At 44.8% G+C, this 25,929-nt stretch overlaps 2 long non-coding RNA genes across 3 annotated transcripts in view; both read left to right on the top strand.

Moving 5' to 3' along the window:
* The first annotated feature begins 811 nt into the window (after positions 1–811).
* On the top strand, positions 812–5,614 carry LOC141277520 (uncharacterized). The gene is made up of 4 exons (XR_012329030.1): positions 812–1,113; positions 1,202–1,283; positions 1,744–1,937; positions 2,921–5,614. It is a non-coding gene; the product is annotated as an uncharacterized lncRNA (long non-coding RNA).
* A 10,654-nt stretch (positions 5,615–16,268) lies between these two features.
* The window catches only part of LOC141277505 (uncharacterized), a 39,088-nt gene continuing 29,427 nt past the window's right edge, over positions 16,269–25,929 (top strand). For both annotated transcript variants that reach the window (XR_012328991.1, XR_012328992.1), the window contains exons 1-2: positions 16,269–16,460; positions 18,574–18,768. This is a non-coding gene — a long non-coding RNA (uncharacterized lncRNA). The remainder of the gene's footprint in view (positions 16,461–18,573; positions 18,769–25,929) is intronic.

The raw sequence follows: 25,929 nt of genomic DNA, 5'->3' as shown, positions 1-25,929 counted from the left end.
GGCTTCCATTTGCAGAATTGTTGTGTTGAAAAAAAGATCACATTTCTTTTCATCTTTTCAGAGACTAGAACTAGGAAGATAAGTAGAAGTTACAGGGAAGAAAATTGCAACTCATTATAAGGACACTTTTTGAGTAATTAGCGTAGCCTAGCCATGGTGTGGTCTACCTCTACTGCGAGGGTTCTCTTGCTTCCAGAGCCCTACAGCCACTGTCAGATGTTATAGGAAAGTTGTAATAAAGATTCCTATAGTGGAATGATGTTGGGCTGAATAACGTCTCTGTTCTTTTTGACTCATAGACTGTTTCAGTGCATTTCTGGCATTCGTTCCACACAGGAAGATGTGGCAGTGATGTGAGGAGGCTGGAGATCTAAGGAAATTCAAACGACCCACTTCATTGGGTGGTTTCACAAGGTCCCTTAATTATCCATCAGCAAGCCTGATGAACTAGTGAGATAGGAGTGTCTAATTTAGTATATAGACATAGTCTTAGCAAGGCATGAGCTGAGCAGTGACTCAGTGGAGTGGACCGCAGACTCTGGGACCAGGCTGACTGCGGTCAGGCTAGGCCCTGGCTTTGTCATATACTAACTGCGTGGCCTGGGGAAGATTACAGTTCTCTGTGCCTCCATTCCTGTATCTGTAAGATGAGAGTGATAATAGTACCTCATAGGGTTGTTGTGAAGATTGAGTCACTCAAATAAAGAACCCTCTGCTCTGTGCACATAATAAACATTATTATCCCAACATACACTGAATAAGAAAGCAAAGACATGTAGTTCCTTTCAGCTAACATTTGGGTGAAAGACCTGTTACATTCTGGGGATTGTTGTACATGCCACGAAGAGCAGATCTTGTACTTGGATAAACATGCTATGTTCCAGTGCATCTGTAAGGAGTTTTCAGGCATTTCTTCAAACCAGGAAAGAAAGAAGAGAGCAGTGATTAATGTTTTCTCTTCTCTTGGATTTGAATGTAACTGGTAAACCCATTTAGAGATTCAGTAATACCCTAGAGTGAAGAAAAAGACTGATCTGATACTGAGACTCTGAGATGAAAAGACAAAGGAGTTTGTGAAATAGAAAGAAGAATTTGCAGTCCAAAAATGCAGGGGTAAATTTCTGGTCTACTCTCTGCCTATGGCCTTGGGCTGGTCACAGAACCAGCTGGAAACTCAGGTGTCTGTTTTTAATATTCACAGGGATGGAAGGCTCCAATGAGAGTTGGAATGTGACAGCCCTTTTAAATGGCAAAGCGCTACACCAGAATGTGGTGGTGTCCAGGTATGTTTGGGGGGTAAATGAGTTAAGTTCACCAAACAAAATTAATTTTCTGGTTCTCTTCATAACAGCACATATGAATGTGGTTACCTTAATTAACATGAAAAGAGAAACAATCTATGGGGATTCAGGGAGCAGCCTCTGTTGTTACCAGGCACTGTCACCCCACTTTAAGCCGCTTTTGCCCAATTCAGAGTTTTCAGAAAGAGCAGAAGAGTTTGGGGCAGGAGGAGGAATGAAGAGACAGGAAAAAAGGGACATTGTTCTCCACTGGTTCCCAACTCCGCACTGAGTCAGACTTGAATTGTGTGTGTGTGTGTTGTCAGCAGGGGGACCTGGGGGGAGTAGGATGGGGGAGAGAGAAGTTTCTAGGTTTGACACAAGACTGTGAGAAAATTTTAATACCTAAAAAGGAGGCTGTTCTTTACTATGTGAAAGGAAATCGCTAAGGCATCTCTTTCAGATCTTTTGTAGGGACAAGCACAGGAAAGCCTTCAGGCTGAATGGGAAAGGCAGAAGGAAGGAAGAATGAATGTTTTGTCCTCTGCAGTCCCGAATGCAAAGCTTAATCATTGTTGGGTCGCTCTTTTAGTGAGGCACAGAATTCTCCAACTATTTTTCCTTCAGAATGTTGAAGCCGTTCTTCAATATCTTCAGGTACTCTGGGTTGTTGATAAGAGTTTGGAAGCCAGTGACAGTATTGCTCTTTTGTAAAAATTATTTCCTCTTTGGAATCTTCAGGGATCTTTGCTTTATCCTTGGCATGCTCCAATTTCACAGAGAGACGCTAGGCTTTTTTCGCTTCCTAGAATGTAAGCCCCGTAGAATCACTCTCTGTTCACTCCTGATTCTTGCTTCGTTGTATCACTATGCCTGACACATGATAGGAACTCAATACATTTTTGGAACAAATTTATCCTGTGAGACACTCGGAAGACACGTTTAATCTAACAAATTTGTCCTTTACTGAAAAAAATCTCAAAATTCACTTTCATAAACTGTCTAATTTTCATTCACCCTTCCTAGATGGCAATAATGAGGTAAATTCTCTCACTTTATTGTGATCCTATGGGTATCTCAACAATCCGGATAACCCCACCTCATTATTTTTGTCTTTTCCTTTCAGTCCATTGGTTTCATTTCATCAAGTAAGCACCTTTTCGAAATTATGCATTTTGAAAAACTGAGTGGGTCTTACTGTAACTACCAATTTGGTGGGCGCCAATCTTTGTTATTAGCATGAAATCTCCCGCTCAAGCATGAGTAAAGTGTTAAAAAAATGTTTTTAAAATCAAAGTGGCTACTTGCAAGGATCCAGAGAAATCAACTCACCGGTGAGAGTCGTGTGATTTTCTAAATTTCATTTTGAGTTGATTCCTACTTTATCTGAAATTCGATCCTATTCTAGCAAATAATATTGTAGAATGCTACTACAATCCAAGCTTGCCATGAATTCATTTAAAATATTACATTTGAGCCCCTAAAATTTAGACATGATCTACAAAGAAGGGAAAAATTATAGCATTACAAACATTTTTGCTTTTTATATATTCTAATTTACTTATTCATTCATTGATTAATTGATTCAACCCTTCATTCTTTCATTTCATTCCATGCAATCTTTTTTTGTGGGCAAGAAGGACTGGCCAACGGGATCACTGGCATTAAAATATACAAACACAAATAAACAAGGCAAATTGCTCCCGGTGGATTCAGCTCGGCTTGCTCTGTTCTCAATTTATGGTCTTTCGCTGTCATTCACCTCAAGAGAAGGAAAGTCGGTGCACGGTCTCAGAAGATTCTTTCCATGATGACTCTATTAGGTACCAGCAGTAATCCAAGACATGGAATTAGAGTTAGAGATGACGTTTTTCCTACCTTTATTTAAAAAGACTCCCTATTTCCTGGCTGAGGAAGAGAAATAGGCAAAGAAACATGGACAGTGATGAAAGCAAAATGAGGGCACATCAGATTCCTCTGGGATGTTTTTCGAGAACATTTTTATCCTTTAAAAAATCTTGCTCTTGTTTCATTGCCAAGGTCAGGGAGAACTTGGATAATCCCCCAGGTATGAACTAACTGTTTAAATGTGACCTGGCAAGTAACATATTCATTCCGTGCTCTTTAACTTAAAGGTATTTGCAACATTTCTCAGTCATGATAAGTTCAAATACACTGTACCACACTTGCTCATTTTTTCCTATGCTTTTTTGCTCTAGAAAAAGACAGTAGATACATTTTCTCTTCAGAACTTGAATAGCACAAACATACTTTGTACATGGCTCCAAGGAGGAAAATTCCACGTAAATTGTCCCAAACATAGATAGAGGAGAAGTGGATTTGAAATGATTCTCCAGTATAGAAAAAGCGACAGCATTTTCAAAATCAAAAGAGAGAGAAAGATATGCAAATGAAGTTTAAAAGAACTGCAGAAGGAGCATTTGAGAAAAGAGCCATAGAAGGATGCGAATGACTGGTGTGGACACTGATAGAAAGCAGCCACACGTCTTCCACAGTGATTGGCCCAAGCAGCAAAGGATTTTTATATCGGCTTCGGGAAGTCTCTGAAACCAGTTTCCTTTGTCCTCTTTAATCAAGCGGATTTATTGAGTGCAGTATGCCTTCCGTTCCACCCACCGTCCACTTTGCTCCTGTGGAGAAGGGACTGACCACAAACGGCTGGGTAATAATTCTTGATGTTGCAGTGTGTACCAAGGCCATTACATGACTCAGAACTGTATAACCCTAAAGCAAACATCCTTAATGCGAGGACTCAATGACGCAACGCCACCTGTGAACGGAGCCTTGGTGAAAGCATTTGCCTTTTAACCTCTTTGCCAGGTGCTTGGCGGCTTTGTGTGGAAGATTATCCCCACCACTTCCACCATCACCACACCTCCTCTTTCCCTCCCTGTTATGTGTAGGCAGCCCTATTACTGCTGAGCCTTTGGGCAGCTTCTAGTCGTGCAATCCCAGAAGAAACACCAGATGATGTAGAACTGTACGATGTGGGGCAACGTGAAGAGGACGGAGGTGTGACCTTGCACTTGAGAATGGCTGGGGCTCAGATGAAACTGGTTTTGCTTGCATGGTAGGGCTCCATCTGTGTGTGATCTCTCAGAACTAGAGCCGCCATCCTCTGTGGGGTTTCTCTCCTGCTTTTGTTTTGGGCAGTTGTTATCTGCAGAAAAATTTCCCACTCAAGTTGAGAGACGACATAAGCGCTCTCCTGTTTGCATCGGTGCCCCTGCTGGACTGTATATCCTTCTCTGGTTGCAGCTGGGCATGAGCCGGTGCTATGAAGACACCAAAGAGAGACTCCTTGATGTTCAGCCAAGTCAAAGAACAGAAGCAAGAACCCAGGTGGTTCAGCCTGAGTCTGCCCCGTGACGAGTTGGGAGTTGTTACGGGTTGCATTGTGCCTCTTCAAAAGACATGCTGAAGCCCCAGCCCGTGAATTTATCTGAGAATGAGTCTTTGCAGATGTAATTAGTTCAGTGAGGTTGAGGATAGACTGGAGTAGTGTAGGTCCTTGATCCTATATGATTGGTGTTCTTATATGAAGAAGGAAATTTGGACCAGGACAAAGAGAGAATTCCACATGAAGACAAGGTCCAGACTGGAATGATGCTGCCACAAACCCAGGAGCACCTGGGGCCACGAGATGCTAGGAAGAGACAAAGGATGCTCCTCCCCTGGAGGCATCAGAGAAAGCCTGGCCGGCACCTCGATTTGGGACTTTGAGTCTCCAGAACAGTGGGGAAATCATTTTGTATTATTTGTATTATTTGTATTTGTTTTAAGCCATCCAGTTTGTGGTCCTATGTTACGGTAGTCAGAGGAAGTGAATACAAGGATGTTTTAGATGAATTTAAGTACAAAATAGACACTAATGACCTTTTCCAAACCTCCATTGTTCGAGGAACCCAGGAATCCAAGTGAGGCTCGGAGTTTTACATTGTTCCAGATACATATTCCTTTTGGAAAAGAGGGAATAAGAGAGCAGGTAAAATGACTATATACCTCCTTGCCCTGCTGCTGTCTGCACTGGCAGGCTCGGAAGCAGGTAGCCCTGAGGCTGCTCCCAGCAAGGAGCTCTCCTTCCCTGAAGCGAGACGTGTATCCACCCTTATTCCCACATATGCCCTGAAGGAGAGATCTCCTTCCAACAAATGGTGAGGCATTTTCCTGTCTGTTAAAGGAAAAAGGGAATAGGGAAGAGATATGGGGATATATGTATATGTATAGCTGATTCACTTTGTTATAAAGCAGAAACAAGCACACCATTGTAAAGCAATTATACGCCAATACAAATAAAATAAAATAATTAAAAATCAGAGTAAAAAATACCTGTGATCATCCAAAAAAAAAAAAAAAAGAAATAAAAAGGGGGTCAAACATTTTGTATACTTAGCAATATCTGTGTTCCTAGGCATTAATTACATACACTGTAAGGTAAATCTATAGTATTTGCTGTGAAGCATTGATTACTCAAGCATGGTGGCCTTCTATGATTCAAGATGAATTAAACCTCATAAATTAATACATTTAATGCATTCAATTGCATAATAAATCACCATTAAATAAGAAAGAGGAAGCTACCATTAAAGAGATAAGATGCACAAGTCTCTTAATAAATAATTTATATTTCAAAAGGAAAGATTCACCAACAAGCTAACGTTTCTGAAATGGACAATCACAAATACAAGATTTCAAGAGACAACATTTGTTTTCTCGCCCTAAATGGTGCTGTAGTTTCTTCCCACTACACAGAGCAGCTGTGTCCCTGGACTAACCTGGTCACACAAAGCGGACACCGTTTGCAGTTCTGTCTTTGGAATTCTCTTTTCCATAGAGATGTAAGCCAGGCCTGGGTTAAAGCTACTTCTTAGAAAACGTTACCATTTAAACGATGTCCTTAGTGGCAAAGACCTTCTACTGAATAACAGAGGACCATAATTTCCTGAGGTTATGTAACAAGTATGCTTCCCTCAATCTCTGCAGATGTGCATATTTGAGGTCCTAAAATTGTATTTTTGTTTTCAGTCGTAAGGGAGCACCCTATAAATATTTATCCGAAGGGCAAATCACTATCGGTATTGGGAACATTATGTGGCGACTTCTTCTGAAGTTTGTTCACTCATCCCCAGTCCCCACCCCTAATGTCTATCACCTACGACGTGCTGTGTGCCAGACCAAGAATTATAAGGCAAATAGCATGCACCAGCAGCACGTTCCTCCATCACGGAGTTACAGGCTGTTCAAGAAGATAAAAAACAAACATAAATACCTAAGTGGCACATTTACTTGGTATCTGGACTCCACACTCACTGATGATTCAGACGCAGCAGGCTCGTTTGGAGAGCCAGTGAGGAAGACGATCTGCGTGCGTGAAGACAGACTTGTTTGAGGCTGAGAGTGACTTCCAGGGATTAAACATCGTGGCAATTTGAGAATGAGTGTGTAGAGTCACTCTGCTTTGTGACCTGGTGACCGTGTCTTGCACATTGATGCAAAAGCGGAATTCTTTCAGGCAGCCACAGTAGTCTTTGGAATGAAGTGGAATTAAGCCTGTAATTTTTAGATACAACAGTAGCCCAAACTGCACCATCAAGAGATGTGACAGAACGGTCATGTGGCCACTCCTAATTTCCAAAGGTGAGGAAGTGTGAACCCTCTCATGGGCTGGTAGCAGGGCAGAGCCAGATACTGGTGCGCCTCTGGACACTACCAGTCTGGTAGTAAATAAAAATTAAAGCTTGGGAAGATACAAATGTGGGCTGCAAGTCTGCACAAAGGCTGACTCATTTCTAGTTCAGAGCAACCCTGGGTGTGTATAACTCTTGGCTCCCAGATTCAACTGGAAGAAGATGCAAACTGATTCTCCCAGGGTGAGTGGCCCCTGGGATTTGCTCTCCTCTTCCTGAAAAGCCACCCAAACTGAAGCTTGGCTTGGTAACCATTTCTTCCAGTGAGTGAAAGCCCTCAGGGAAAAACCAGTTTTGTGTGCTAGGCTTACCTCTCTGGAATGTGGCATTTGTTCAGATATTGTTCCAATATATATTCACTTTCTTTTCAGTGTTTTAAAAAATATGAACTTACACTTCATTGATTCGTAAAGTTTGTCCTTAGTTGGAAGGTGAGTCTAACTGTTTCACTTGCTATAAAGCAAAAACCCCAATCAAGGCTTTTCAATCTTAGCTCTACTGACATTATATGGTGGACGATTCTTTTCTGGAGGGCACTGTCCTGTGTTTTGTAAATTGCTTGGCAATGTCATTAATTTCTACCGACCAGATGCCAGTAGTCACGTCCCCACTCGCCTTAGCCGTGACAAGCGAAGTGTCTCTAGAGATTGCCAAATATCCCCTAGGGAGCAAAATTGTCTTTAGTTCGGAACCACTGCCCTAGAGTATTGATATTATAAAATAAAGATTTCTGAAAATACTTTCAGTGTATTGGGAATTAAGAATAATTGTATTTTGTGCATTGGCTTCAAATTTCAGTTTTGTGATGTTGAAGAAGAGGGCCTTGAAAATCTGATGGGAAATTACTGAACAATGTGACACAGTAGAAAGCATATTAACTTACATACAGGTCGGACAGAACTGGATTCTAAATCTGCCTCAACTCCTTGCTCTGCCAGACTGCTGAGTGCATGGCCTCAGGCAAGTCACTTAACCCCTTCACCCTTACTTTCTGCTTCTGGAAATTATGAGCCTCAAAGGGTTGTTTGCAAGTCATTTCCTTCTCATTTGGTTCGGTTATTCAATCAGAGCATGTAATGTTAACTTCTTTTTTCTTTTTCAGATATTTTCTCAAATATAGACTCTTCGACCAAAGGCTTTTTGTGATGTTGGAAAAAAAATCCCATTGAGTTACATATGTTAATTCACAGAATATTTTATTTAACTTGGATTCTTAAAGAGTCTTCAAGGTAAGCCTCAATGTTAATCTTACTTTATGGGTTGGGGAAAAAAGGCAGAAACATTTTACACAAGGCTAAATATCATGTTCCCAAATGTTTACTTTTTCTCGAGGTGTATTTTTAGCATTATTGTACACAGGTGGGAGATACGAACCATTTTGGTGTAAGGCAAGTAACAAACACAATTTGTATTCTTTTCCTCATCAACTCAAATCAAAGTCAACATCTCCTTGATGGTTATACAGAGAAAATGTACTGAGTGCCAGTTACTAGGCACCGCGGCAAGTGGGTTTTATGTGTCATCTCGTTTGATTTTCACAAGGAACATCTGCGGGAAGTGCTGTTCCCATTTTACAGATTCAGGAATCTCGGGTATATTGAAGCTATAGATGCACATTCATCCAGCTAAGAGTAAATAATCCCAGCTCTGCTGTGTCAGACCCAGCGCTCTTACAAAAAACACCATGCTGCTTCTGATGACCAAATGGAGGAGGAGAAGTTAAGATGCCTGGCCACCCCTGGGGGGAAATCAACTGCCTGGGGTTCCCCCTCATGCTCATGCCCCCAACTAAAAGCCAATTCAAGTGTCTTTTTCAGAATAAAGAAACAGAAAAGGATGCATGGACCCCAGAGGATAACGTCCTATTGGAGGAAGCATGAACTTTGTGAAGTGTAACGGGCAGGGTTCTTGAGGAAAGACAGAGGTTCAGGATGTGAAAAATATAAGACAAAAATAAACAAGGGAAAAGGGATGGAGGGTGGGACCAGAGGTAGGGTTTATAGAAAACTCCTAACACTTATCAGATTAAAGGAAACATCTTTATTTTTAAACAGAAACTCCCACGGCATCTATTCAATTTTGTGTGTTTAAATATAGGATTATAAATGATACCCTGCTGCCCACCAAGAGTTTACTTATGGGAAATGAACCTTCCTTTGACACAGAGACAAGCTTCTTAATCATCAGATAACTCTAGCATTTGGACGTTTTGGGAACGAGGGAATTACATTTCAAAGCTTCTGCCGAGTACAGGATTGCTCAGTGGGCATTTTGTCTCAGTAAGAAGCAGAGATCTGGGCTCATAGATCTTGGCTAGAAAAGACCTTTGAGACTCAGGTGGATTTTCTTGCCAGGGCAGAAGAAGTAATGAAAGCTATTACACAGAGCCTCTAAAGAGCATCCGCTGAGCGGTACCTAACGCTTCGGCTTGTATCTGTCAAGTGAAGATGAAGTAGATCCTGAGCCACTTGAGTTCGGTTCACATTGAAGGAATGATCACACCTGCTCTCCCTCTGTTTATGGCGAACACTTTCTCCCAGGAATGGTGACAAATGTGACACTGGGCAAGGCAAATTGTGAGCATTTGTTTAGTTAGTATAATTTCTCCTTCCACGCAGCAACATATTTCTAAATATTTTGATTCTATATTCACAGCCTGGTATTACATGGAGTTTATCCTCAACTAAGTGGACTTCCACTAGGGGCTTAACTTACCGTCTGTGAGTGGGTATAGGAGTTTTTCAAGAGAAGCCAGAAATGGATATTCTGATGTAATATTTCCCTAGTTTTAGTTATTTGTAACTACTTCCCATATTTGTAGATACGACATAACATATACACAGTCATTCTGCGATCTCAGTTGATTCGAGGTCTGACTAGTTTGAAACCACTAAAGGCAAAAAGAAATTCCTTCTTGAATGTTCCACAATGGAAAGAGGAGAAGAAAGAATGAGATTTCCCACACTCTTTTGGGAATTAATGGTTGTGTGTCTTTGGGCCAGTTGCTTAATCTTTCTTATCCTTTATTTTGTTATTGTGAAAATAGGGTCATGGGACATGTCTCACTCGGTTGTAATGAGGACTGAGTAAAAAACAGCTCACAGTATGTGGCTCATAATATGCTAAACAAGCATCAGCTCAATACACATTTCAATTATCCAGTAGGCTCCAGAGATGACCAGTTTATTCAGAGTGATCAGATCTCACTTTGGCAACTCAAGTAATTTGGTACCTACAGAAATTTTATGTGGAGAGGAAGAAAGGGATAGAAAGAAATACGATGTGAGAATATGGAAAGGTGGGGATAGTGCAGTACTGATTTATGAATTAAAAGTCAACTCTACCTGAATTCAAAGGTGTTTTCCCGTTCCCTGTTGGCCTCACTGATCCCAAATTCCTCAACTGTTGCCTTATTCCCTGTCATCTTTGTGAGGTTGGAGTTTGATGACTTGTCACGTCCATTGTCCTGATGGCAGCCTCAAGCTCCTCCCCCGCAGGGCAGCACCCAATCCTTTACCCTCTTCTGCAACCTTTGTTTGTGAGGGTGCTCAGAATGAGGACTCAGAAGAAGCATCATCCGGACGCTGCTGAACTCCGAGTGGCCACGAAGCTTGAGGACGCCAGGGCCCAGCAGCCAAGGGCTACCTTCCTCTGTGTGGCCACCGTGTGTGGCCATGGTGTGGCTGCTCTGAAGATGAGACTAGCAGCCTGGGCCCTTCCGTTGTTCTTAGTTTTCTGTGAGATGTGAAGGAGCATGATGGGAAAGCTGCTTCTGAGCAACTCTTTATCCAAAACAGTGACGGCAGACTTTTCTCCAAGCTAAGGTCCAGGGCTAGAAACTTGGGAGTGAAAATGGTATAAAATGTGAGTGATGCTTTTTAAATGAGCACAGTAGTTTCATGAGACCGCAATACTTCAAGATAACACAAAAGCTTGAATTTTTAAGTATATATCTTAAGAGAAAAATGTGTGTATACCTATACTCACCTACATATTTTATGGCCAAATTATAAAGTTCAGGCACGCTGTAGAATGTCCAGAAAGTCCATACATTACTTGACAAAAGAACAGACCTCAGATGTTAGTGCTGTGTGGAATCCAAAGCTATTTCAGGAAAGAGGAACAGATGGCGATTGAAAACCACCCAACTGTAGCTCTAATTAGTATCAAAGTTCAATTTGCTGCAAAGCATGCAGATAATTTATTTGCTGTCTGAAAAATCCAAGGTTAAAATAAATTTGAATGTAAAGTGACACTTAGATTTGAAATATTTTTCATGGGGTTATCCTGATGTTCTAAACCTCGTCATTGACGACACTCCTTGATTTTAATTCAGAGCTGAAATTCCCCAAACTATCTCCTTTAATCCTACATTCTGACTGTTTATTATAATATTTTCTGACCTACCAAGTGTTAATAGAATTTCACTTTGTTACTTTTCAGTTTGCTGTGTCTTAGCTCCAGAATGCTCTTAGCTGAGGTCCTGTCAGTTACAGTGTGTTGGCTCTCGGTATACACAGCTCGGATTGCTGCTCACAATGAATAAACCTCTAAGTGCCTCTCCAAGAACAGGGAACTATCATGAACTCTTCCATGCAGTGGGAAGCAACTCCTTCATCAGTCATTTGAGATAAGCATTTTATTATAAATACAACTCCTGCATACAGAATTAAATTGAGAAAACATTGAAAAGATGCCTTTATCATGTAATGAGGGAGTTGACTTTTGTTTCTATAATATACTTCTTTTAATGACCTGGAGAAGGTTGTGGGCATAGTTTAATAACACACGTGACGGGGGAATTTGGAAACATGATATATCTAACTACAAGACCCAGGAGAGAGCCAAAAAAAAGCAATTTTATTTCTATAAGCTATCTGCATTTCCCATACCTCAGTAAGTCATACTTTTAAGAAGTAAAGTCTGGTGTGAACTTGAACTTGTACATTTAAGTTAAAAATCTTAGCCAATGATACATTGCAGAAGATAAGATGCTGTTTCCGCTTCCAAAATATATATATACACTCCTCTCCCCACTCCTTTGGCTGGTTTGTCCCATTTCATGGTAGGGTTGAAATATTTCAAGCTAAGATAACGAAGTCAAGTTCAAGGTCTTCCTAGCACAACTTGGGGAAATGCCAAGCCTAGCAGCATGTTGTTCTTGACAGGTACAACTCCATCAGTTTCTTAAGGGAGAGAAAGATTTGCAGAACATCCCACAGGGAAATGGAGCAAATGCCTTGTTGAGTTACAATCACTGAGCTATAGTCCTTGGCACGCTGTGCTGTATCTTTTTACAGAGCCTCTAAAAAAGATGATGGGACTGAAAATGAAAACACATCTTAGTAGAATGGCTTCTATCTGGTCGGTCGGTACCGTGAGAGATTGGAAGATTGTTGGGACTCATCCTAGAATGAATTATTTTCTTTGAGCTCATATTAGCACCCCAAGTGAACACAACAGTCAATTGCGGAATTAAAGAATGCTGCTTGACCTTTTCTTGGGGCCGCTAATGGACTGTGGCCTGTGCCTGTCCCTCAAGGATATTTCCAGTGCACATCTTTATTATGTCAGTGTCAGACTCCATAGCTTGGACTAGGATGTGGGCTAGCTATTTCTGAATTGGTTGTACAAGGTTTCAGTCTGTGTGACATCAGCAGGTGGAGGATTGCAGCTTCTCCAGGGACGGAGCCTCAGACATTTGTCAACCAAATCTCAACTCGTCTGAGGTTTTTAAGTGAAAACTCGCCTTTAGAAAATCAGAATTGTTTCCCCTTGTCATAGCTGCCTCAGGCTTTACTCTGCTCACGAAAGCGAGAACATCAGTTTATCCTAGTTCACTGTTTGTGTAAAACAGAGGAAATAGACTTAGGCAAAAAGGTTGTTTTTTCTTGTATTACATCTAGGCATCTGGGCAGCTTCTAGGCAACCATGCTGGGCAGATGGGAATCTAGGCTATTAAGAAATATCTGCTGAGGAACACACTTCACAGCTGCTCATTTAGCTAATGTGGACTCTTTGTAATGTTATTTTTAACGTATTGGATAGTATTTGCACAGCGTCTAAACAGAAGCCCATCATAATTACCTACAATCATCTGGAAGAAATATTTTTAAAGTAAACAGTCATTCTCAAGTAACTATTTTAAAGCAATGAAGTGAATGTGTACCCATGAACATGTGAACAGTGGGTTGAGGTATTTAGAATTTATTATTAGAGCAACGTACAGAATACGAGTTAACTCTAGGAGGCACTGCACACAATGAAGATGGTGGGCAGGTGGGTAGGGACACTGTTTGTAAGTGTCCTGCTCAAAGCATGGGACTTGGCTGAAAGGAATATTGGCATTTGCTTCGTTTTGCTGTTCCAGGTGGATCAAGTCCATGATCTCATAGTACTTGAGGCAACGTGCACCAGAGGGTATGTTATTCGTGTTCAAGTGCCCTTAAAGGCATGCATGGCTGGACTCAGAATTCCTGATTGCTTATCCAGACTCACGAGGTTATTCCCTGTCCATTCACGAAAGTAAATTTGGGGAAGTTCAGAGAACAGTGGAATGGATTTAACCTGATGACAAACCTTGTCAAGCTGCCTAGTGACTCCTCAGTCTTTACCTAGTTAAAGCTGGAATCACAGCAATCTGTGGCCAGGTCCTTTTCTTTCACTGTTCGGTATCCTATACAATTGGGTTGGACGTATTTTATACTCATCAAATCACCATGTAAGTTTTCTGAACTATAAATAAGGGGCTGGCGTTACTCATTCCAACTGATGAATTTTTACCATCAAAAATCAAAGCATGGGGCTTCCCTGGTGGCGCAGTGGTTGAGAGTCCGCCTGCCGATGCAGGGGACACGGGTTCGTGCCCCGGTTCGGGAAGATCCCACATGCCGCGGAGCGGCTGGGCCCGTGAGCCGTGGCCGCTGAGTCTGCGCGTCCAGAGCCTGTGCTCTGCAACGGGAGAGGCCACAACAGTAAGAGGCCCACATACCGCAAAAAAATAAAAAAAAAAAGATAAAAAAATAAAGCAAAGGGAAGTCAGAAATATAAAATGATTTCTGCATAAAAGTGATACTTAACTCAGTTTCACTGCATATATACAATTTGCATAGAAAAAAATGTGACCTGACTAAAATTCTGTGATCCTGATTATGCTATAAATATGAGATTATGTTTCAAGTGTGATTGGAAACTTGGCTTTGGAGATGAATGAACCCACTTGGATTCAATCCACAGAGAGGAGGTAGGTGAGGAATATTGGAAAGAGACTTGGTTTGGGGGTCAAACAGATATAGTTTGAAAGGTAGTTTCTTCCACTAACTTGTATTGCAGCCTCAGTTCCTTTACTGTGATTAGTCTTTGTTTTCTCATTTTCCTCACGCAGTAGTTTTAACCTGCAGAGTTAACTTAGGATTAAAGAGGTAACGTGTATAAACAGCTGGTGCACAATTAGGTCTCTGAGGGGCAGTCAAGTGCACTTGCTAAGAGTGCAGATTCTAGAGCAGAAATGCCTGGGTATGGATCCTTGATCTTCACGCAATAGTTTTTCCTCACGCAATAGTTTTAACCTGCAGAGTTAACTTAGGATTAAAGAGGTAACGTGTATAAACAGCTGGTGCACAATTAGGTCTCTGAGGGGCAGTCAAGTGCACTTGCTAACAGTGCAGATTCTAGAGCAGAAATGCCTGGGTATGGATCCTCGATCTGCCTCATCATCTCTATCCTTAGACGAGTGACTTGACCTCTCTGTGCTACGGTTTGCTGTCCTGTATAAGAGGAGTAATAGTAATAACTAGGGTTGTTATGATGATTAAATGAGTTATTGTATGTAAAGCGCTTAGGACAGTATTTGGTAAACAGTAAGCAAATGACACTTATTCAATAATAATGACAAATATTTATTATTATAAATAAGCATTATAAATTCCATTTCTCCTCTTCTGTCACTTGATGGTGATGATAACTTTGCTGTTTGGGGCTCTTGCTTTGACTCTAGTTACGTTCTCTTGCATTCACCTGTAGTGTAGCATCCCAGCTTGAGAGGGACAACTGGTCTAGCAGCAGACAGGAGTCACTAGGTCCTCTATCTTGGAATCACACATAGTGTATTCTGGAGCCCCCCTGCACCATGAACTTGAGCTCAACTGGACACCCTGAAGGTCAACAATATGCAGAGGAAACACAATTGTGATGTTACGGGGAGGCTGTGGTGGTTAATTTTATGTGTCAAGCTGAATGGGCCATGAGGTGCTCAGACATTTGGTCAAACATTATTCTGGGTGTGTCTGTGGGTGTTTCTGAGTGAGATTAAAATTTGATTCAGTAGACCGAGCAAAGCAGATTGCTCTCCCTAAGGTGGGTGGACCTCCTCAATCGGTTGAAGGCCTGAATAGAACAGAAAGGACTCTTTTTTTTTTTTTTTTTTTTTGCGATACGCGGGCCTCTCACTGCTGTGGCCTCTCCCATTGCGGAGCACAGGCTCCAGACGCGCAGGCTCAGCAGCCATGGCCCACGGGCCCAGCCGCTCCGCGGCATGCGGGATCCTCCCAGACCGGGGCACGAACCCGCGTCCCCCGCATCGGCAGGCGGACTCTCAACCACTGTGCCACCAGGGAAGCCCCGAAAGGACTCTTAAGAGGGAATTCCTCCTGCCTGACTGCTTTCAAACTGAGGCATTGGGTTTTTTCTTGCCTTTGGGCTCAAACTGAAACACTGGCTTTTCCTGGGTCTTGAGGTCTTGAGACCGTGGGCCTTCCGACTAGAACTATACCATTGGCTCTCCTGGGTCATGGCCTTTGGACTTGAACTAAACCATCAGTTCTCCTGGGTCCAGCTTGCTGACTCACCTTAAAGACCCTGGGACTTGGCAGCCTGCGTAACTACGTGAGTCAGTTATGTATATATGTATAGGTACATTTTATTTATGTACATGTATACTTTATTGAGTCTGTTTTTCTGGAGAACCCTGAGTAACATAATACAGAATTGAACAGTTTCATTTAATGTTTAATTTTTTTCCAATTAATTTTTGTTTCTTGCCTGTGGAATTAATCTTTCTAACACAGATTTTATTTGACAGAAAAAATAGAAATGTGTATCTAACACCATCCATTCATTTGTTCAGCAACATTGCCTTTAGGGTGTATTATGTACCAGGCCCTGTGCTAGTTGCTGGTACATAAGCGGGAAAATGGTTCTCACCCTTGAGGAGAGGGTAGACTGGTACTGGAGAGAAACGACGTGGAAGTAACCAAACCAAATTTATGATTTTTACAGGTTCTGTTCTTCTGAGGAGATGTCAGCTAGGCTGAGATCTGAAAGATGAGAAAGTTTTAATCATATAAGTGACAAGAGGAGGGGAATTCCAGACAGAGAGCCTCTTGAAAACCCAGCTGGGGGATGTCGACCTTCTGAGGAAGTGGAAAGGGAGAGTTCTCGTGAGTCATTGTGGACTCGGTGGAAACAGCAGGAGGTGAGGTCAGAAAGCAGGTAGTCGGGAGGTTGGGAGGGGTGGGTGGGCAGGACGGAAGTGGGAAGGTCGGTATCCTAGCTGGGTGGTGTGGTGGTCGGCTGGGGGATGCTGCCTCCTGGATGAGAGCGGAGGCCGGAGGGGCAGGGAGAGAAGCAGCGGCAGGAAGTGCATTTTTTCCAGATCCTGGCTCGTCTCCACCTTCACCCAACTTCACTCCCTTAAGAAGGCTTTTTCACTCAAGGGCTGCCGGAATAGATTAGGGACCATCACCGCCTCCTTGTTGTAATTTTCATGGTGGGTCACAGTGTGATTAACTAAAATTCTCGAGGGGGAATTTTTCTCTTGTTTTCAGCATTACATCTCTGGGCTCTAGCAGAGTCTATGGCTCACAGTCCTAACTCAACACATATTTGTTGAATGAGTGAAGGAAATGAGCAAGTACTATATACTCTGCTAGGAAGGAGAAAAAAAGTCCCAACTTCCAGAGAAATTAGAGGAAATGAAAAAAAGTAGAGAGCAAGAAACTCTTTGAATATGCGGTTCAAACTTGGTTGAGACAGAAGTTCTAGAAATGTTAGGTGGGAAAGTCAGGCCAAAATATAAATGTCTTAATAGTGAAAGAGCCTTTGATGCTGCACCAGAGGTGGGATGTTAGCCTAGAAGGTGGGACCTCGTTGGAAGCACTGAAGTCCCCCTTTCCGTCCTGCACAGTTATATCTACTCCTGACACGTCCAGGCCAGGGGAGCTGCGGGGTACAGGTGGGGTCCGCTGCTTAGGGCTTGGGGAGGCACGAGGGAGGAGCAGCCCTGACAGCGAAGCGGCGCTGCTACTTCTCCTCAGAGCTTGAAACATTTCTCTCTGCCCCTTGGTGTGTCTTTGAATCAGTCTCTGGCTGCCTATAGGCCTGGGGACCCGTCTCCACTCCGATTAAGAGCAAGAGTCTTAAGGGTTAGCAGTACCTTTCACTCCAACGTTTTACCTGCCAGTTAGAGGAAACAAGCAACCCTCCAGTGCTGAGGATTTATGGGGCTTCCGTGTGCCCTGTTTGCGCTCGTTGGGCTGGTTAGTTCAAGTAACTCGTGTGACGGATTTATTTTCCGCTGCGTTAACCAGTAGCCTGAATTCAGCAGCGGGGCTTGTCCGTTTGGTGTGACGTAAAAAGAGACTATTCGTGGACTGAGGATCAATAGTCAGTGTGAAAAGACAGATCACTTAGATTGAAATAAGTGTTTTTTAAGCCTGTGTGGGAAGAACATGTGTAAAGAGAGTTCACGGCATTCCTCCTCTTCTGAAAAACACGAGGAACTCCAACGTGTTAGCAGCGTCCTGGACGCTGGAAAAGAAACACGTGCCAAAGTGTACAAAAGGCTCAGAAACCACCCGATGTGCTTCAGCAGGAGAGTGGATAAATGAACGAGGGGAAGTTCACATAAAAGAGAATAATACAGCACAGACAGGCACTGAGCGGCGTGTGACACCAGTGGCAATATCATGTTAAAGTAAAAAGTTAAAAAGAGGTAAAACGTTTACATTTCCATTTTAGGGGTGTATAGACCATGAAGCCACATAAAAACAGAAGTAAGGGATTCCGGATGGTGATTACGTTAGGCTGCCCGGGGGCAGTGACAGGATGGAGACGGAGGAACCACAATGTTGGATGCAGATGACTGTCCTTATCTGAGCTCGATGTGCATGGTAGGGATCTGCAGGTGCTGCTTACATTATTAGGGAGAAGGGAAGAAGAAAAAAGAAGGAGAGAGGGAAAAGGGGCCTTGCGTACATCAATACGATAAACCCGATTTAAGCGCTCAAGTAAAGAGACATAGGGAGAGAACACACAACAGTTGATCAAAAAGCCTTTTTTTGCAACACTAGGCAAAGGTTTCTTTCTAAGTGTATCTGGTTATCTGGGGTGTGTTGGGGACCAGAGCCAGAAAGGCAATGTGTTTTTCCTGACCCACTTGTCCATATTTCTGTGCATCTTATCGGAGTTAAAGGCATCCCTCTTTGGAAAGTCTTAACAAAACAAAACAAACCAACTTTACACTTTTCTGTCTCTCCATCTCCCTCTCCCTCCTGTCTGTCCTGTGTCCTGTGCGTTCTACCTTCTAGATGTCTGCCGAGGTCATTCATCCTTCTCCACCTCCAGGTCAGGAGGCGACCTCTCTGCTAGCTGCCCGTTTCTGATGCTAGCTTGCATTCTAAAGAGCGGCCGTCATCTTCTCTCCAATGTGAAACTCTGCAGCACGCCCTGCTCAGACCCTTTCATCAAAGTGTAGGATAACGCCAAGCGCCTTAGGATGATAGGTAAGACCTTTTATAATCGGACCAGCTTCACACCTGCTCCCCGCCCACATGGACGGTAAGTTGCTGTCTTACCCTGACTGCCCTGATCGCTCTTGTTCTGGCGTTTGCTCTCCCTCGTTCCTCCAGTTAGCATGCTCTTCCCTCTGTGTCCCTGACCAGTTTCTGCTCTCCCTCAGGTAGTGACTTCTCCGTTTTAGGAAGCGTTTGCTTCCTGACATTCCCCAGCACTGCCTTCTCGGCCTCTCTCTGCTCCCCGAACCCTCCAGAGCACGTGGACTGAGGGCGGTGCTGCCGTGAGCCCAGCATCCCCAGCCGGGGGTCTGACAGCCATAGGTTCTCAATCAGTGTGTGTGCGACAAGTGGACGGGTTAAAAGCAATTACCATGTGCTTAACCTGCTTCGAGAATAAAAGTGGTCCTCTTCTTATTCCTTCTGCAGTTGAATATTTCTCTCAGTAGAGAAGAATTCTAGTAATACCTCTCCTTTTCTCAAAATAAAATTTAATTAAGTGTTGTGATCCAAAGCTCAGAAGATTCAAATATTTTTGAAGGTAGAAGTAGACCAGATGTATTGAAACTTCAACCACATTTTGTGTAAAATGTAGACTGTATTTTTTTAGCATACAGAAATGGTCTCTATTGTTTCAAACATCTCTATTCATATTAAGCTTCAAAGGTGGTTTAAGTAATAGTGGCCTTTTTATATAAAATCAAAATACAATATGTCATACATATACAATCTAATTCTAGAGGGTCCAATGAAGTGGAAATATATACTCATGAGAGTTACATTAAACAAATCCGCATTTGAAAAATACTGTCCTCAAATTAAAATGCTATCAAACTACAGTAGGAAATATTGTAGCATCAATTAAGTATCAGCAGTTAAACTAAAAAGAGCTCAATCAAAATTACTTATAAAGAGAGAAGACATTGGCAACTGTTGCGCTGTGGCTGTGGAAGTTCAGGGGTTTGCTGCTGTGAAAGTTGAATCAAGCCTGCACGTGACTCAGAATTTCTGAGCCCTCCCAGCCGAAACCTCCTCCTTCCTTGGGGATCTTATGATCCAGGGGGACCCCCTGATACTTGCAGGCCTTTGTGGCTGCAGGTGGAACAGCAGGCACTGAAGGGCTCCCGCAGGGAAGGCTGGAATTTGAACTGTATTTTAGCCACTATTTGTCTGTTGTGGTCATTTTCTTAGCTCATTGGGCGTTCTCTAGGTTGGCAGGGCTGCCATTCAACTTTCATGAGCTCTTTTCCCACAGAGGAGAATCTGGTTTTGATAGAAGAAAGTGATTCTTTCCAATTCTTTGTCCACATCTTCATCCCTCCCTGGAGAGGCTGAGTTCTGATTTGTGTAGTTTATGTTTCCGTACACTTTGGGGAGCTTGGTCTCTATTTGTGAGCAACACATTCCCGCTAGCAATGTTCCCTGAAGTTGCATTATACGTTCTCAACATAATGTAGGCAGTGTTTGAAGTTTCGGCGGAAGTTTCTGAATCTCTTTCAAGCTCCGAATTTTCAGTCTGCAAAAATGTTCACTCAGTTTGAAGGTTTTTGTTTTTTTTACTTGTCCTGTAAATTCTTAATTCGCATGTCGTCTTCAGATAATTTTTTGAATATTTATTTTTCTCCTTCAAGTCTTTTAAAAGAAACATCTACATATAACAACATCCGTGAGTTTTTTCAGATCAACTTCTGACTGATAGAGTAGTTGATCTCCCATTTCTAATGCACACTTTTTCTCGAATTCCAAGATGCTGTCATCCTATAATCTTCTCTAAAGAGATCAGGCAAATTTACAACCTTCAGTACAGTTTCAGGTGGAGATTTTAACTGGCTCTCTTTATCGTTCACAACCTGTTTCGTTTGTGTGTTTGAGTTTTCAAGCACGTTTTTCTGTTCCTTCGGCTTGCAGGTACTTCATGCTGCAGTTTCTTAGGCAAGCAGTTTTTAGACTTTCCTGAGGATATTTTCATTCAAAGCATGCACTGTTTTCTCCTGAAGTCGTTCTGCGTTCTCCTGAGATGCTAAGCTGTTTTTTTGCGTTAGCAGATTAGAAGGACGCTGATGCCTCTTGGAGCGGCTGTGTCTGCTCCCGAAGGGGAGTCATCATCACCAGCCGATGAATTATTTACTTTTTTGGCCAAGCAGAGTAGCTGGCTAATTTCTGACACAGGTGAATCCCAGGACAGTGGCAGACTCTGGCACGAGAGGGTGGGTGTAGGGGCCGGGTGGAACCACACCCTGCACGGGCGCCCTGCACGGACACGGCGCTCTCGCTGTCCATCACCCGATGCCCGGCGCCCGGTGCCGGCCGCGCCTCCGCTGCTGCCACGCACGCGTCGCCCTGGGTGGAGGCGGGGGTCAGGGTTCCCTGGCGGTCGCGGTCCTGCCCCGCTTGCCGGCCGGCAGCCTCCAGCCCGGCCCGCGTGCCCGGCACCCTGCGCTGGTCCTGCCAGGGACGAGCGGAGCGCGCGTGAGCGCTCGAACTCGCCGTCATCCGCCCGCGGCAGGTAGACGCGCCAGGTAGACCCGGCGCCGCGCGGGGCGCCGGGCGGAGCGCCCACCCACCCGGATGGGCCTAGAGCGGCCCCTTGGGGAGCCAGGGACTTTCTGGACAAGGGGCGCCGACCTCCCTTTTCACTGAGCTCACCTGGTGCCCCCGCCAGTCCCTGGGCTTTGGGGACGGCGGGGCCGGAGTTGGGGTGCGCGAGGCCTCGGTCAGCCGGGCCTGCTCGGGGCAGTGCTTGGGGTCCGAGCTTGAGGCCGGCGGGCCAGGGTGGCAGGCAGGGTGGACGGCGTCTCGTCCCTGCGGCTGCGGGGGACACGGGTGGCGGCACGTGGGGCGTCTTTGCGGTGCTCAGGCTCTCTGGGTGACGCGAGGCCAGGTCGCGGTGGCCTGTGGAGGTGGTGACAGCGCCTGCTGGGGGCAGCTGGGGGCTCCCCTTTCTGTTCTGTCTTGAGAACGTGTACTGTGCCTTCAAGTGAAGCCCTGTTCCATTTTTATTACGCGCTGCCAGTCGCTGGGGTTTGTCACCGAGAGGACCGGCTTCCACCCCTGGAGACTTGAGGATTGCGTAGGCTTGTGCCGTGGGCTGTGGGACGGTCCTGACTCGGCAGACGATCTTCTGGCTGTGACTCTTTTTCTCTCCTTAAAGCGCGTGGGCTGTGCACTGTGGAAACGACCACGGGACTGTGTGACCAGGATCGCCCGGGGACACCCAGGGAGACCCGGGCCTGGCCTCAAGCAACTGGACGGCGCGAGCAGAGACCCCATAGCTGCCCGGGGCCGGCAGGGCAGGCATTCCTGCGAGGTCAGCAGGCCTTCCCTGGCTCCAGAGGGCCCCGGGTTCTCCGCTGACGGCCGGGATCCCGTGGGCACAACTGACTGCGCAGAGCCCTGAGGACTGTTCTGTCCCTGGAGAAAACAAGTGCCTGGCCAGCAGGACGAGCATCGGTTGGGCTGGCAGAGGGGAGGGTGGCCACGTTCTGGAAAACGGTGAAGTTCTCGCTCTGCTGCTGGCTGCACACCCGGGAGAATGGCATCGCTAGTCGGTGCGCTGAAGGCGGTGGAAAGAGCCGATTGCAGCCAGAGACCAGCCTGGAACTCGGGCCTTACGGCAAACATGGAGGATCAAAGTCCTGCCGCGCCGTCCGCTTCCCGCCCTCCGACGTGGGTGTCCCGTCACAACGGAGGGGCTGCCGTGAGGGCTGCTGACATCACGTCCCTGGGTGAGGCTGAGTCCCTTGGTTTAGAGTTTCCTTCTGCAGCAGGGAATGCTGCTTCTCCCTGCAAGGGTCACAGGGATCTCCGTCCCCTGCAGGCACCTGCTCTCCTTTGTGTTGGTCACTCAGGCAGGCAGGGGCAGGGGACTCAAGGGTGTCATCAAAATGAGAGACTTCGATTGCACTTGCAAGAACTCAGGTGAAATCAGTTGAAACTGGCAAGGTCTTGACATTTCACAGGTTTTCCGTGGAGCTAGTGTGTCCCCGTTCAATCCCAGTGTTCCTAGAAGGAGTGACGTTCCTCTGGGGCTCAGGCTGTGACTCAGTGACTCGGGCTCCCTCCTTCACGTGGCTTTGCCATCTTCAGCACGTGCCTCCTAAGGTGGCCCTGGGGATTGTCTCCAGTCCACCGAGTCATCTCAGAAGTGTGCCTCTGCAGAGAGAGGGACTCCTTCTTTGGGCTACATTTGCCAACTTTCATTTCTTCAAATCTCACTCTCCAGGGGCTTCCCTGGTGGCGCAGTGGTTGAGAGTCCGCCTGCCGATGCAGGGGACGCGGGTTCGTGCCCCGGTCTGGGAAGATCCCACATGCCGCGGAGCGGCTGGGCCCGTGAGCCATGGCCGCTGAGCCTGCGCGTTTGGAGCCTGTGCTCTGCAACGGGAGAGGCCACAACAGTGAGAGGCCCGCATACCGCAAAAAAAAAAAAAAAAAAAAATCTCAGATTGAGGCTCAGAGCCTCCTTGCCAGTCACCTGGGCCTCTGCCATGAGAGGCTGGCCCCAGGACTACTTCCAAGACTCTCTCTGTCTGCGTTCTCTGGGTCAGAAAACGGCTTCTGCGTCTTTGGGCAGGATTCACTCCCTGGTTTCTCCTCTGGAGGGAACATGCTTACTGGCATCTCTCGTCACAAACCTGCACTGGGGGTGTTTCCTGGTGGCGCTGGCTCTTCCCACCGCTGACAGGAAAGGAGGCCCAGGAAAGGAGGATGTGGTCCGCCCAGCGGAGAGGAGCTTGCACAGCAACGCAAGGATGCACCTCTCCCAGGGCGTTCCAGCACCCAGACCGCAGGGCGTCGGGTTCAGAGTCCGAGGGGTAAAGGTGCCTGGGCCAGCAGAGCTGCTGGGAGGGGCCCCCAGAACCGAAGGCCTGTTGCTCACATCCTCGTGGGGGACCATCAGCCCATGGCTTGGAGTCAATGATGATTATAGGGGCTGGCAAGTCCGAAATCCGTAGCGCAGATGCACAGGCTGGACGTTTAGATGAGAGGTGATTTTGCAATCTTGAGTCTGAAATGTGTAGGGCAGGCCAGGCAGGGTGGCAGCTCAGGCCATATTTCTAGGTTACAGTCTTTGAGGTTGAATTCCTTCTTCCTATGTTTTCCTGTATCATTTTACTTCTGTATACTGGAGACAAGGCAGACTTTCTCAAGAGGACCAAGAATACACACTGTCACAAGAGAGTATAGGCAGAGTAATAGGGAGAAAACCTCCTTTTCAGGCGTCGACAGAGGTTTACAACGCAGAGGGATCACCTGCAGTGTAACTCAGAAAGATCAAAGGAAGAGACAAGTGCTCCCTCTTGACCTCACTCTGAAAGCACAGTGTAGGTGAAGGCTGGCCTGCCTCAGCCCAGGGCCCACGCACAGAGTCTCTAAGATGCAGAGCTGAGCCTTGGGAAGGGAAAGAAGACAGTTATGACTTTCAGTCCCGAGGGTTCCCACGGGCTCGAGAAGTGATTTGGACAGTAGCTGCTCCCGGGGCAGGGCTGGTTTTACCTCCTTGAACTCGAGTGTGGTGCGTTCCCAGCTCAGTGGAGGTGTGACAGGACGTCTGCTCTGACACAGGAGCTGTTGACCTGGTTGGCCCCAAGGCTTGCTTTGAGAAGATTTCCTGCCATGAGTCAGGTCCAGGAAAGTTTCTCACTGATGCTTAATTTATTTTTAATTCACTTTATATGACCACGTGGCCTTCTCCCTTCTTTGGGAGTGCCGCTAACAGAATACTCCACTCACTTGCCTGAATGACGTTCACGGCCCCAGGGTGAGAATATCCTCAGTTTCTTTGTGTAGCCCTGGTTGGTCTGTTAAGGGTGTTTTGTTATTTCAGCAGCTTTCAAACAGGTAATAAATAAATTTCCACTGGGTTGGCATTTCCTTTCATTTCCTGAAGGAGGGGCTGATTGTTTCTAACAGCTCCCCAGGGATAGCCCAGGCTCTCTCAAAATGACTGAATGACCACTGCGTCATTCCCTTGTGGCACTGTCACACAGAAAACCCAGGCAAGGTCATTTAAAATTACAGCATCAGGGCTGGGAGTGTCTGCATTGGAATTGTTCTGAAGCTGAAGAAACCACCAAATGGAGTTACTGCAGAAAATGGTCGAAGAGGCTTCAAACCTGTTGAGATGCTCTTTGGGAATACGTGCCTTGCATGCAGTCATCTGCAGAAGAATAGAAAGGCCTGGTTTCCTCTGAAGAGCCTGAGGGTGATGTGATGTCCAACACAAAGCACAGAGAGAGTCCTGCCTGACACGGGGCAGGCAACTAGTAATCAAATATGTCTTGCCAAGATGATGGAGTTTCTGAAAGATGACTCCTTGTCTTCAAGGATACGCATTACAATTAGATTTGAGTGCATATGAAAAAGAAACAAGCAAAGATCTAAAAGCTGTACTGCTGCCCACTCAAAATTGTTAAGTGATTATGCAAAAGAAGATTCCTCAGAAGTGTGGAATGTACAGGACTCAATTGCTTCCAGGTCTGGAAGAAGGCCCTATAATTTGACAGTCACTTAAATTGATATTTCTTTCAATAACAATGCACTGCTCATTTTGTTAATGAACTCCAAACTGTCAGTCCTAGTAACTCACTAAACTTTCCTAACACCCTCATTTCAGCGATTTAAACATATAATTAAGAAGTGATCAAGGTAGCACACAAAAACAATTAAGTATAAATAATCTTCAGGATTCAGTGGGTCTCTCTAAAATGGTAACATTATTGGAATTATTATTAAAACAAATTTGTGAACTATCTTCATAAGTGCTATAAATCATTGTGGTTTTTAAAGTTTTTTTGTAAGGAGCGGAACAACAAAAGAAAAGGGCTAGAAAAAAACCTCTTCCTCTTCCTTTCCTTTTCAGAATTTGAGCTGATTTAAATGTTAAAGATTGGTCACTTGATGAATGCTATATTTTCCCCCTTTTCACTCCAAACCAAATGTTATTTTATTCCTTTTCCATTACCAAATCATCTAGAACGATTTGGTAATGGAAAAGGATATTCTAGAATTCCTAGAAAGTGTAGATAAATTATAGTAGGAAAGTAAAATGTCCTAAATTCCAACCCAACACCAACACACTGTAATTTTATCATGAAACATAAACCCGAGTCCAATTATATTAAATTCTACCGATAGGCACTGCAATATAGCAGT

The sequence above is a fragment of the Tursiops truncatus genome, chromosome 21 (genome assembly GCF_011762595.2).
Source record: "Tursiops truncatus isolate mTurTru1 chromosome 21, mTurTru1.mat.Y, whole genome shotgun sequence".
Classification (NCBI taxonomy): Eukaryota; Metazoa; Chordata; class Mammalia; order Artiodactyla; family Delphinidae; genus Tursiops; species Tursiops truncatus.
This window is presented reverse-complemented; position numbering and strand designations above follow the sequence as displayed.